General features: G+C 42.3%; 1 protein-coding gene across 1 annotated transcript in view; it reads right to left on the bottom strand.

The window, feature by feature from the left end:
- Positions 1 to 11,642, bottom strand: part of LOC123997325 (zinc finger protein Xfin-like) — a gene marked incomplete at its 3' end in the record, with an annotated part of 36,888 nt that extends 25,246 nt beyond the window's left edge. Inside the window, exon 1 of the mRNA XM_046301465.1 lies at positions 11,447 to 11,642. The remainder of the gene's footprint in view (positions 1 to 11,446) is intronic.
- Positions 11,643 to 13,213: the final 1,571 nt, after the last annotated feature.

Genomic DNA, 13,213 nt, shown 5'->3' with positions numbered 1-13,213 from the left:
AAACCATGCTTCCACGAACGGCATATCAATGAAGAGATATTTGACAAAACACCTTGAGGATTGATTCAAACAACGTTTGCCATGTTTCGGTCAATATTATGGAGTTAATTCGGAAAAAGGTGACGTTTTGGTGACTGAATTTTCGGTTCGTTTCGGTAGCCAAATGTGTAGTAATAAAACGGAGCGATTTGTCCTACACAAAGAATCTTTCAGGAAAATCTGGACATCTGCTATGTAACTGAGAGTCTCCTCATTGAAACATCTGAAGTTCTTCAAAGGTAAATTATTTTATTTGATTCCTTTGCTGGTTTTTGTGAATATGTTGCGTGCTAAATGCTACGCTAAATGCTAAGCTAGCCATCAACACTCTTACACAAATGATTGATTTTCTATGGTTCAAAAGCATATTTTGAAAATCTGAGATGACAGTGTTGTTAAGAAAAGGCTAAGCATATTTATTTAATTTCATTTGTGATTTTTAGAAATCGTTAACGTTGCGTTATGGTAATGAGCTTGAGGCTGTAGTCACGATACCGGATCCGGGATGGCTCGGCGCAAGAGGTTAACAATTTGCAACGATGTTTACTTATAAGGTAGACCGTTTGTTTCATATTTACTATAGCATATGCAAAAAACATTACATTTAAATGGTATTAATAATGTTCCTGTTAATTCCCACGGGAAAGTTTCCACCTCTGAATATTCCCCAAAATGTGCAACCCTAACCCCCACCAATTCTGTCCGATCTGTAAACGTTAAAACTAGACAAAGACCAGCACAAAATGATTCAACCAAGTTTCAGAAATGACCAGAATGTCCACATTAGATTGAGTAGCCAGATTATTATTATTTTTTAAATCTATATTTTAAATCAAACTTCTGGTATTTACATGAACTAATTCAAAACCACAGCTGCAGGATTTAAAGGTCAGATGGAGTCTCTAATACAAGCATGCTATGATCAGTTGGCTACCCCTTGTTTTAAAATACCATAGGATTGGTATAGGTACAAGATTGTCTTGAACTGAAGGATTGTATCTATGCCTCGAGCGAGGATTTGGGTTAAAAATAGTCAATAAGGGTTCCCTTTTGAGGGACTGCAGTATGATAAATCAGTATTGTTATGGTAGGGATTACCTGAGTGGGACTTGGAGTTATTAGTCAAGGTCTTTGCGTATCCTTGAAATGTGAGGACAGGGTCCAGGTACCAAGATCATTTGGATAGACCCCATCCTCTCTGTAGAGCATATTCTGTTTCTGAAAGGTGTTAAAGTAATGAAGAAAAGTAACTCCAGAGTCGTAAGCCAGTCATGTGGTACCAGCAACCTACTGAATCTTTCCATGCCCTGATTTAGTGATGGCACTGGGCCTGAAAAGATTGGACGCTTGTACGTGTCTTTCAGAGTTCCTATTAGTTAGGAAAATCCGGTTTCAGACATTCCGAGCTAGCCATCCTAATGTCATTAAATCCCACAAACTACAACAGTGACAGACCCCTTGTTCTGGTGTAAAACAGCACAAAGCACCCATGTAAAATGTCCTGTACCCGAGCCCCAGGATTTCCCCCCCGGGAACCCGAGATGTTTCTCACTATAGAGCTGCCGATTATAAAATCCATTGTGGCTGACCGAGGAGTCGGTACATCAGACCATTGAGGTCCGGCGATCTGAGCCCGAGGCAGAATCTCCCTGGGAAGGAATCCAGATAGGGGACGATAGCACTGGAACCTCCGAAGCCAGTAGGGCAAAGATGTTCGACAACTGGATTTGGGTCGGTCTTCCCAACACCCAAGAAGCCCCACAGCCTGCTTCCCTCCAATTGGCCTACGCAGAAGGAATGCTGACAGTATCATCCGCTAAAGCAACCAGAAGTGACAGTACTGCTGCATTTTCCAAGAGAGTGGGAGACTTCTTTGGGGAGGGGCCCCTTGAAGGCATTAGCCATTCAGTCAATGAGTTGATATTCACAACACATCAGAACGACATCCAGCCTGAGATGTAGAGAAGGAGAAGGCATGCGGGGGTGCTTTCCACAGTATATTGTGCAAGTTCTTTATCTGTTTGCGAAGAGTACCCACTTCTTCTCCCTAGTCCCCCGCAAGCAAACAATTGTTGCATCGGAACGCTGGTTGGTCCACATCGTCCCAGACAAGACATTAGTAAATACAGCTCATGCCGTGCACAAAATGCAAAAATGTTCCGCTCAACGGTGAAGCCTCCATGAGAAAACCTAGCAACTCAATCTGTAGCAGAGATAAGGATTTGCAGGCAGAGTAAACTTTTTTTTAAAGAGATGATAACTGATGTATTTCCCCAGACCTATACTCTAGCCTGTTAAAATGTAACTTTCTGCAACAAACTATTTGCTCTCAAATTTGTGCACTTGCTCTCATGCACTCGTAGGGGCGTCTGCCAGACGGAGCTGCAACTGAATCCTACATTGAGGCATGCATTGGCTGCATTTCAAACACGCAAAAGACACACCCTCTCCCCTCAGCCCTCAAATTAAGTTAACACCTTTGATGACATATCATGACGTATGATGAGTTGACACTTGCAGGGCAAGGGAAGAATGAATTCATTTTCAATGGACCACCCATGCCCAGAAATGTGTCACCATTTCGTCCCACGGTTGTTTCAGTCATGATGGTACAACCGGTAGCTGTTGTGTGTGCTTTATATGCACAACAGTCAATTATGACTGCATTTCAAATCTTTGCTAGAAGACAACTCATCCTCTGACATCTAAATGCTAGCCATCTGACGAAATCAGGTAAATGAAAAATTAAAGTGTGATGTTGGGGAAAGCTAACCAAACAAAAACATCCTTACTTTTACGATGTGTTTAACGTTTTGTGCATCAGTAGCACAACTTCTAATCTACTTACAAGTGTATGTAAAAACGAATGCGTTTTGGCTGACATTTCTAGTGGATGTACAACCATCGCAAATTGAATTATGGGGCGTTTTAGGTAGAGGCCGACCGATTATGATTTTTCAACGCCGATACGGATTATTGGAGGACTAAAAAAAGCAGATAAAAATGTATTTATTTGTAATAATGACAATTACAACAATACTGAATTAATACTTTTTTAACTTAATATAATACATCAATAAAATCAATTTAGCCTCAAATAAATAATGAAACATTGCCAGTGAAGTATTGCCAGTGTATAGCTTCCGTCCCTCTCCTCGCCCCTACCTGGACTCGAAACAGGAACACATCGACAACAGCCACCCCCGAAGCAGCATTACCCATGCAGAGCAAGGGGAATAACTACTCCAAGTCTCAGAGCGAGTTACGTTTGAAACGCTATTAGCGCGTACCCCGCTAACTAGCTAGCCATTTCACATCGGTTACACCAGCCTAATCTTGGAAGTTGATATGACTTCAAGCCTTAACAGCTGCTGGCAAACGCACAAAAATGCTGTTTGAATGAATGCTTACGAGCCTGCTGCTGCCTACCGCCGCTCAGTCAGACTGCTCTATCAAATCATAAATTATAACACACAGAAATAGGAGCCATAGGTCATTAATATGACTGAATCCGGAAACTGTCATCACGATAACAAGACTTATTCTTTCAGTGAAATACAGAACCGTTACGCATTTTATCTAACGGGTGGCATCCATAAGTCTAAATATTCCTGTTACATTGCACAACCTTCAATGTTATGTCATAATTACGTAACATTCTGGCAAACTAGGCGGCCCAAGCTGTTGCATATACACTGACTGCGTGCAATGACCGCAAGAGAAGTGACACAATTTCACTTGGTTAATATTGCCTGCTAACCTGGATTTCTTTTAGCCCAAATATGCAGGTTTAAAAATATATACTTCTGTGTATTGGTTTTATTATGATTAATTGATTGATTTGTTTTTTTACAAGATAAGTTTAATGCGAGCTAGCAACTTACCTTGGCTTACTGCATTTGTGTAACAGGCAGGCTAGGCTCCTCGTGGAGTGCAATGTAATCCGGTGGTTAGAGCGTTGGACTAGTTAACTGTAAGGTTGCAAGATTGAATCCCCCGAGCTGACAAGGTAAAAATCTGTCGTTCTGCCCCTGAACAAGGCAGTTAACACACCATTCCTAGGCCATCATTGAAAATAAGAATGTGTTTTAACTGACATGCCTAGGTAAATAAAGTTGCAAAAATAAAACAAAATTGGCAAAATCGGTGTCCAAAAATACCAATTTCTGGTTGTTATGAAATCGGCCCGAATAAAAAATAAATAAAAAAAAAAATAAAAAAATAAAAAATAAAAAAATCGGTCGACCTCTAGTTTTAGGCCCCAGAGTGAACAGAATTGAAAATTGGAAAACCGGGGGCTTACGTTGCCAACTTCCCTTGCTTGGCTAATTGTTTGGACCGATGGCAAAGATGGCCATATCAGTGATGATCAGCCAATGGACATAAATCTTATCTTATACAACAAGTTGGAAATCACTAATTCAACGATGAGTAGTCTGGAAGGAATCAGTGGCTAACTGCAATCATTGCAAAGCAATCACTAAGCCTGGTATTCAGGGGAGTGGGTGTATGGTCCAAGTCCCGTTAGAAGGGTCTCTTTTCCAAGCTTAAAGGGATAAACATTCAACATTGGCCATGCTGTCGATCCAGGATGACGTCTGCTGCATTCAAAACAACAGAAAATGCGGAACTGGGAAATCTCAGACTTCAGTGAGTTCAAGACAACTGGGAACGAAAAAAAAAAGAACGAATTACGACTGAGAAAATACGTTTTGAACGGTCATCAAACTCAGAATGCAAGTCGGGTCTCTTTCTAGAATCAAATCATATTTGTCACATACACATGGTTAGCAGATGTTAATGCGAGTGTAGCGAAATGCTTGTGCTTCGAGTTCCAACAATGCAGTAATAACCAACGAGTAATCTAACCTAACAATTTCACAACAACTACCTTATAGACACAAGCATAAAGGGATAAAGAATATGTACATAAAGATATATGAATGAGTGATGGTACAGAACGGCATAGGCAAGATGCAGTAGATACATATCAGATATACATATGAGATGAGTAATGTAGGGTATGTGAACATTATATTAAGTGGCATTGTTTAAAGTGGCTTGTGATACATGCATTACATAAAGATGTCAAGATTCAGTAGCTGGTAGAGTGTACAGTATATACACATATGAGATGAGTAATGTAGGGTATGTAAACATATTAAGTGGCATTGTTTAACCTCTTGCTCCTACCTGACACGCAGGTGTCCCATCTAGACATCTGGAAATGCAAATGCGATACGCTAAATGCTAACAGTACTAGTTAAAACTCAAACGTTCATTAAAATACACATGCAGGGTATTGAATTAAAGCTACACTCGTTGTGAATCCAGGCAACAAGTCAGATTTTTAAAATGCTTTTCGGCGAAAGCATGAGAAGCTATTATCTGATAGCATGTAACACCCCAAAAGACCCGCAGGGGACGTAAACAAAATAATTAGCATAGTCGGCGCTACACAAAACACACAAATAAAATATAAAACATTCATTACCTTTGACCATCTTCTTTGTTGGCACTCCTAGATGTCCCATAATCACTATTTGGTCTTTTTTTCCGATTAAATCCGTCCATATATAGCCTAGATATCGATCTATGAAGACTGTGTGATCAACGAAAAAAAATAGCGTTTTATAACGTAACGTCATTTTTTTAAATTAAAAAAGTCGACGATAAACTTTCACAAAACACTTCGAAATACTTTTGTAATGCAACTTTAGGTATTAGTAAACGTTAATAAGCGATCAAATTGATCACGAGGCGATGTATATTCTTTAGGGGTACGTCTGGAAATAATGTCCGGGTAAATCTCAACTAAAATATCCGGTCGGAGACCTGAAGAAACGGGCTGTCTCTTCTTCGTTTGACCAAGAAACAAAGCCTCGGCAAATGACAAGACTGTTGACATCGTGTGGAAGTTGTAGGTATTGCAACCTCGGCCGCATTTAATGTGGTTCGCCTTTATCAATCAGTTGAAGTGGCGCATGTATATACGTTTCCATTTTCAGTGATCAGATTTTCCTGCACTTTTCGATGAAACGCACGTTCTGTTATAGTCACAGCCGTGATTTAACCAGTTTTATAAACGTCTGAGTGTTTTCTATCCACACATACTAATCATATGCATATACTATATTCCTGGCACGAGTAGCAGGGCGCTGAAATGTAGCGCGATTTTTAACAGAATGTTCGAAAAAGTAGAGGGTCGACTAAGAGGTTAAAGTGGCTAGTGATACATTTTTTACATCCATTTTTCCATTATTAAAGTGGCTGGAGCCACTCAATGTTGGTGATGCCTGTGTAACAGTCTGATGGCCTTGAGATAGAAGCCGTTTTTTCAGTCTCTCTGTCCCCGATTTGATGCACCTGTACTGACCTCACCTTCTGGTTGATAGCGCGGTGGACAGGCAGTGGCTCGGGTGGTTGTTGTCCTTGATGATCTTTATGGCCTTCTTGTGACATCGGGTGGTGTAGGTAGTTTGCCCCGGTGATGCGTTGTGCAGACCTCACTACCTTCTGGAGAGCCTTACGGTTGTGGGTGGAGCAGTTGCCGTACCAGGCAGTGATACAGCCCGACAGGATGCTCTCAATTGTGCATCTGCAAAAGAGTGCTTTTGGTGACAAGCCGAATCTTAAATCAGACTCCTGAGGTTGAAGAGGCTCTGCTGCACCTTCTTCACCACGCTGTCTGCGTGGGTGGACCAATTCAGTTTGTCAGTGATGTGTACGCAGAGGAACTTAAAACTTACTACCCTCTCCACTACTGTCCCGTCGATGTGGATAGGGGTAATCTCCTTTGTTTTGTTGACATTGAGTGCGAGGTTATTTTCCTGTCACCACACTCCGAGGGCCCTCACCTCCTCGAGCTTGATGATGAGTTTGGAGGGTACTATGGTGTTAAATGCTGAGCTGTAGTCGATGAACAGCATTCTCACATAAGTATTCCTCTTGTCCAGATCGGTTCGGGCAGTGTGCAGTGTGGTTGCGATTGAGTCGTCTGTGGACCTATTGGGGTGATAAGCAAATTGGAGTGGGTCTAGGGTGTCAGGTAGAGTGAAGGTGAGATGGTCCTTGACTAGTCTCTCAAAGCACTTCATGATGACGGAAGTGAGTGCTACGGGGCGGTACTCCTTTAGCTCAGTTGCCTTAGCTTTCTTGGGAACAGGAACAATGGTGGCCCTCTTGAAGCATGTGGGAACAGCAGACTGGGATAAGGATTGATTGAATATGTCAGTAAACACACCAGGCAGCTAGTATGTGCATGCTCTGAGGACGCGGCTGGGGATGCCATCTGGGCCTGCAGCCTTGAGAGGGTTAACACATTTAAATGTTTTATTCACGTTGCCTGCAGTGAAGGAGAGCCCGCAGGTATTGGTAGCGGGTCGTGTCAGTGGCACTGTATTATCCTCAAAGCGAGCAAATAAGAAAAACAGCCCCGTCCCAAGTTTTTGTAATCCGTGATTGACTGCCACATACCTCTCGTGTGAGCCGTTGAATTGTGACTCTACTCTGTCTCTATACTGACGCTTAGCTTGTTTGATTGCCTTGCGGAGGGAATAGCTACACTGTTTGTATTCGGTCATGCTTCCGGTCACCTTGCCCTGGTTAAAAGCAGTGGTTCGCGCTTTCAGTGAAAGCGTATTCGTCAATGTTGTTGTTTGACGCAATGCGGAACATATCCCAATCCACGTGATCGAAGCAATCTTGAAAGTGGAATCAGATTGGTCGGACCAGCGTTGAACAGACCTGAGCGCAGGAGCTTCCTGTTCTAGTCTCTGTCTATAGGCTGGGAGCAACAAAATAGAGTCGTGGTCAGCTTTTCCAAAAGGAGGGCGGGGGAGGGCCTTATAAGCGTTGCAGAAGTTATAAAAACAACGATCCAGGGTTTTACCAGCCCTGGAAGCACAATCGATATGCTGGTATAATTTAGGGAGTCTTGTTTTCAGATTAACCTTGTTAAAATCCCTAGCTACAATGAATGCAGCCTCAGGATTTGTGGTTTCCAGTTTACATAGTCAAATGAAGTTCGTTCAGGGCGGTCGATGTGTCTGCTTGGGGGGGGGATATATGCGGCTGTGATTATAATCGAAGAGAATTCCCTTGGTAGATAATGCAGTCGACATTTGATTGAGGAATTCTAAGTCAGGTGAACAGAAGCACCTGAGTTCCTGTATGTTGTTATGATCACACCACGTCTCGTTAATCATAAGGCATACCCCCCCCCCCCCCCCCCTCTTCATACCAGAAAGATGCTCGTTTCTGCTGGCGCGATGGGTGAAGAATCCAGCTGGCTGTACCGACTCCGATAGCGTGTCTCGAGTGAGCCATGTTTCCGTGAAGCAAAGAACGTTATGTCTCTCTGGAATGCTACCCTTGCTTGGATTTCATCAACCTTATTGTCAAGAGACTGGTCATTGGCGAGTAGTATGCTAGGGTGCGGTGAGCGATGTGCCTGTCTCTGGAGCCTGACCAGAAGACCGCTTTGTCCGCCCCTTTTACGGCACTGTTGTCTTGGTTCGCCGGCTGGGATCCGATCCATTGTCCTGGGTGGTGGGCAAAAACACAGGATCCGCTTCTGGAAAGTCGTATTCCTGGTCGTAATGATGGCGAGTTGACGGTGCTCTTATATCCAGTAGTGCCTCCCGACTGTATGTAATAAAACCTAAGATTACCTGGGGTACCAATGTAAGAAATAACACGTAAATAAACAAAATACAGCATAGTTTCCTAGGAACGCGAAGCGAGGCGGCCATCTCTGTCGGAAGTAATGCTCTAGAGCTCCAACCTGAAGATCACTAACGTCATGATTCAACCTTGTGCTTCAAGTCAACTGGGAACACCATAAATCCAGACAACACCAGACTTTGATGACAGAATTTGCCCGCGAAGGACCACTGTGCCATCTTCCTGTTCAAGTGAGCACAGGGCAACAAATTGAGTCCAAAAATGTGTGTATGTATACTATGGCTAAGAAAGTAATACTAAGTGTATGTTGTGTAGTAAGCTGTTAGTAGCCCATATGCCTCCCTAATAATTTGGTATATTAACCACCTCTTAATTTCACCTACTGTTCAGACTTGGTGGTGCACATGTAGCCTATAGCCTGTTTTAGAGAAAAGTCATCATCAAATGTTCTAAGCGATTTCATTGTCTGCTTATATACCCCCTATTTATCCTGCGATTCTGACTTGGTGTACAGGGAGAACACTAAGAACAGCACATGTTCTGAATTCTGACGCTGTACATTTCAAAAGTGCAGAACAAATAGTTGACTACATCTGTTCTAGTTCGCTCATTCATGTCTTAAATTGCAATTACGGAGTGCCTCTTATCCGCTCGTTGTCCCTTTATCCCATGGTTTGTACATCTCAGTTGTCAGTAGAAATCACATCTGGTTAAGCAAATTAGCCATATTAGCTATGTTTTTTTAAAGGCTGAATGAACTGTATCGCTGACAGACAAGGCTCCGCTAATAGCCAGGTATAGCAGTGGTAAGGTGTTGGGACAGCTTTCTGTGCAATTAATGCATTGTTTAGTGTTGTAGTGGATTTGCTGGCATGCATTGAAAAAAAAATGTGTACCCCACCAAGATTTACATTCTAAATTCATCACTGTGTATAAGACGAAAATACACCAGTTGAACGGGCAAGACAAAAGATTTAGGTACCTTTGAACAGGGTATGGTAGTAGGTGCCAGGCGCACCAATTTGAGTGTGTCAAGAACTGAATCGCGGCTAGGTTTTTCACACTCAACACACTCCAGTGTGTATAAATTATGGTATTCCACCCAAAGGACATCCAGCCAACTAGGAGTCAACATGGGCCTGCATGTCAGTGGAACACTTGACACCTTATTGAGTCCTTGCCCCAACAAATTGAGGCTGTTCTTAGGGCAAAAGGGGCTGCAAATCAATATAAGGAAGGTATTCCTAATCTTTTGTACACTCAGTGTATATGGGCAGTGTCACCCAAGCACTGATAGTGCATTTCCAATGAGGATTTGCCCCAGTGTTTTACACAAAAGCCTCAGACTTGTTTCCATCTACGCAGGTTGGCAGCCGTGTCTCACTAGGCCATGGCTCAGACGGATCTGCTCTGACATGGAGCCAAGGTTAGGCCACTGGTACTTTTCAGCTGTCATTTACATAAATGGCTGTGAACACATTTGATGGTTAACATCGTACAAAGCATAGGTCTTGATCATGCAGAGGTTGTTAATTCTGCTCTTCACAAGTGCTCATGGTCAGTCCTAGTTATGGAAACAATTTACCTAGTATAACATCAAGGTGTAGACAACTAGTTTAACACTGGTAACAGCAGAAAAGCAGCCTGAAAGTATCTGCAATATTTGAGTTAAGCTGCATACTCAAAAACACAATTTTATAATGGCAGGGGTGTTTGATTTCCTTACATTAGCATCATTACATCAATAACGCCAATAAATATGGCATAATGCCATACTTATATTAGTAACTAGGCATACCCTAGTTACCCTGTGTGGTGACAACAAAACGATGTTTCAGCTTTCCACATGCAGAAATACAATATAATTTGTCTAGAATCAGATGAGGTTGTTTACTGCCAAAATTAAATGGAATTTCCTACAATAGCCCACGTGTAGCAGTATTTCCATCACACACGTACCTGCATGGGTTGCACAGTTCAATATGTGCCCATGCCTATCTCCCAAACATTGAGGAAACGTGAAACTAGATCTAAGTAAATGGATTTAGCTATTCTCTGCTTAACAATACACAGAATTAGGAATTGAGTGCCGATTAACTATGCATGATATCATGCATTTAATTACCTGGCTAGTTACAGATCACGTCAATGTGCCATCCGGGGGTGTATTCATTACGTCTTGCAATGGAAACAGTTTACCGTTAAAGAACCAAACGGGCCAACTGAAGTTGAAAAATGTTGAGTTGGAGTGAACGGTTTCAAACGTATTGCAACAGAACCGTCGTAATTAATATACCATACCCCTGGTAGGTTTGTATTGAATTGCTAATGTACTATCTCTAGCAACTACAATAACGTTAGACCGTACCCATTGCCACTGGGCACACACTAGTTAAATCAACGTTTTTCCCCCACGTAATTTCATTGAAATTACGTTCAAACAACGTGGAATGTACGCTGAATTGACGTATGTGCTCAGTGGATAGGGGTGAAGCCCCAGCCATGTCGTGAGAAATCAGAGAATGTCTGAAGAAGCATGCATTTAACTAACCACTCAATAAACAAAATAACTCGAAATGTTGGCATCCCTTGCAATGCTTAAAATGTGCTTGTGTTCGCTTGGCAATTGTCATCTACTGCCTCCGGGCAGGCTAGCTAACTAGCTACCACCATACAAACTACAATGGTTCTAACCTAGAACTCAATTCAGAACCGCACTCACCAGGCAATGCAGTTTTGCGTGCCGCCGTCCGGACTCCTGTTGTTGTCCACGGTCCCACGATGCTTTAGGTAACTACCTAGCTAGATATTTCCGTGAACACAACAACCATATTGATAATTTTGTCGTTTTTCAAGAAATGTATTTTTTTCTTGTTTTTCTCTTTATCGAATCACACAATGCGCCCGAACCCCGGGAACATTTATGACTCTATGCTATTAGAACCAATGAAAAGGAAAGAGAACCTTGTAAGTACCCGCCCTACACGTTCTATGGCTGCGCAGTACAGCTTCTGCGCACATCCTGCCGCGTGCATCAAGGCTTCTGTGTGATCGCTATGCGTGCAGGACGACCGCTGCTACTGCGGAGGGCCATGACTCCGTTCACTCAAAAGCAGGCAGTGCAGGCGATGACTCTGGTGTCCAGTGTTGCTCTGCTCACTTGTGTTGTTATGAACCTATGTGTAATGTGGAAACGCACCTCAATTTCAGAGCAGCCCTTTAGGTTAATCGGTCTACATAGCAGAACAACATCAGCAGTCTGCCTGCTTTAGGTCTGCCCTGGATTGCTTCTGCCTCGTGGCCACCATCTTAGTTGCAAGAATCAAGGACTGGAGGACAAAATGGTGGCTATTTTTTTATGTGCTCCAGCAACTGCACCACTTTACATCATACCAGTGAAGTAAAATATCACAATGACGTGCCATGTCCTGGTAAGGACAGTATTTCAAACCTATAGTTGAATTTGTACAAAAAAGAGAAACCACTCATGTCATCTATGAGCAAGTGCCTTACTATAGACCAGTTACTGCTATTCACTGTCTTTTAGGGTATGTTTATTCAAAAACCAACTGCAAAGCCACTATTTAACCAAGCAATAGGTTGGAATGGTGCTATTGATAAGATAAAAAGTCTACATTAAGTGTTGAGAACATCATGGGTTGTCAAGGACCTGTACACACCACTCTTTAACCAACAACTAAGCTACCCCCTAATGTAAAGCATTCTTCTGTCAAATCAATCCAGTAAAGAACTACGCCTATTGGGTTTGGCCAGTAAAACTAGACTCTCTCCATAAGATACAAATTGAGGGCCAGTATGGCATAAACAATAGGAATTGTGTAATACTATATGCACCTCCAATGAAACTTGATAGCCAGTGGTATGACCTGAGATGGTTTGGACTGCATGGTTCTGCAAACCAATATGCTATTTACGGGTGATTTAAGAAGAAACAAATCGAGTCAATCTATCATTAGAAACTGGTTTGACAAGGCCACAAATTGGACATATTCATGAACAAGGGGGGATCTGTAAGAGGTTCAATGACGAATGTGTCTTTTGGACAAATAACACGAGGCAGGTAAGATGGGAGATGCTGATGTCGTGGTCAACACAAGTAACAAATGCACTTTTCACACTAATCATAGAATGCACAGTGCATCACGTCACCAGTAGGTGGCCATCGTGCTGCAGAACTGCTATCCACATGTTTTTTGCTCTAACCCTGAGGTCAGCATTTCCCTTGAGTGTGGACATCGTGAGGAACAATGACCCAAATAAATGTAACATCAGTAAAAAAAAACATTTTAAAAAGAGACAGGCCTGCAAGCAAACTGTCACCATTTTATGGATGAAACAGCTTGATTGAATTTGTGTACAGTAAGTTAAAGTGGGTGCGTCCATGATGATCAGCATAGCTTCTTGGAATGAAGTCTGCTTTTGACTGACCATGTGGAGAAAACCCAGGGCATTCTTGACTCATTACCGA

This window comes from Oncorhynchus gorbuscha, linkage group LG15 (assembly GCF_021184085.1).
Source record: "Oncorhynchus gorbuscha isolate QuinsamMale2020 ecotype Even-year linkage group LG15, OgorEven_v1.0, whole genome shotgun sequence".
Lineage (NCBI taxonomy): Eukaryota > Metazoa > Chordata > Actinopteri > Salmoniformes > Salmonidae > Oncorhynchus > Oncorhynchus gorbuscha.
The sequence above is the reverse complement of the archived record's forward strand: the minus strand, read 5'-3'. Positions and strand labels throughout refer to the sequence as shown.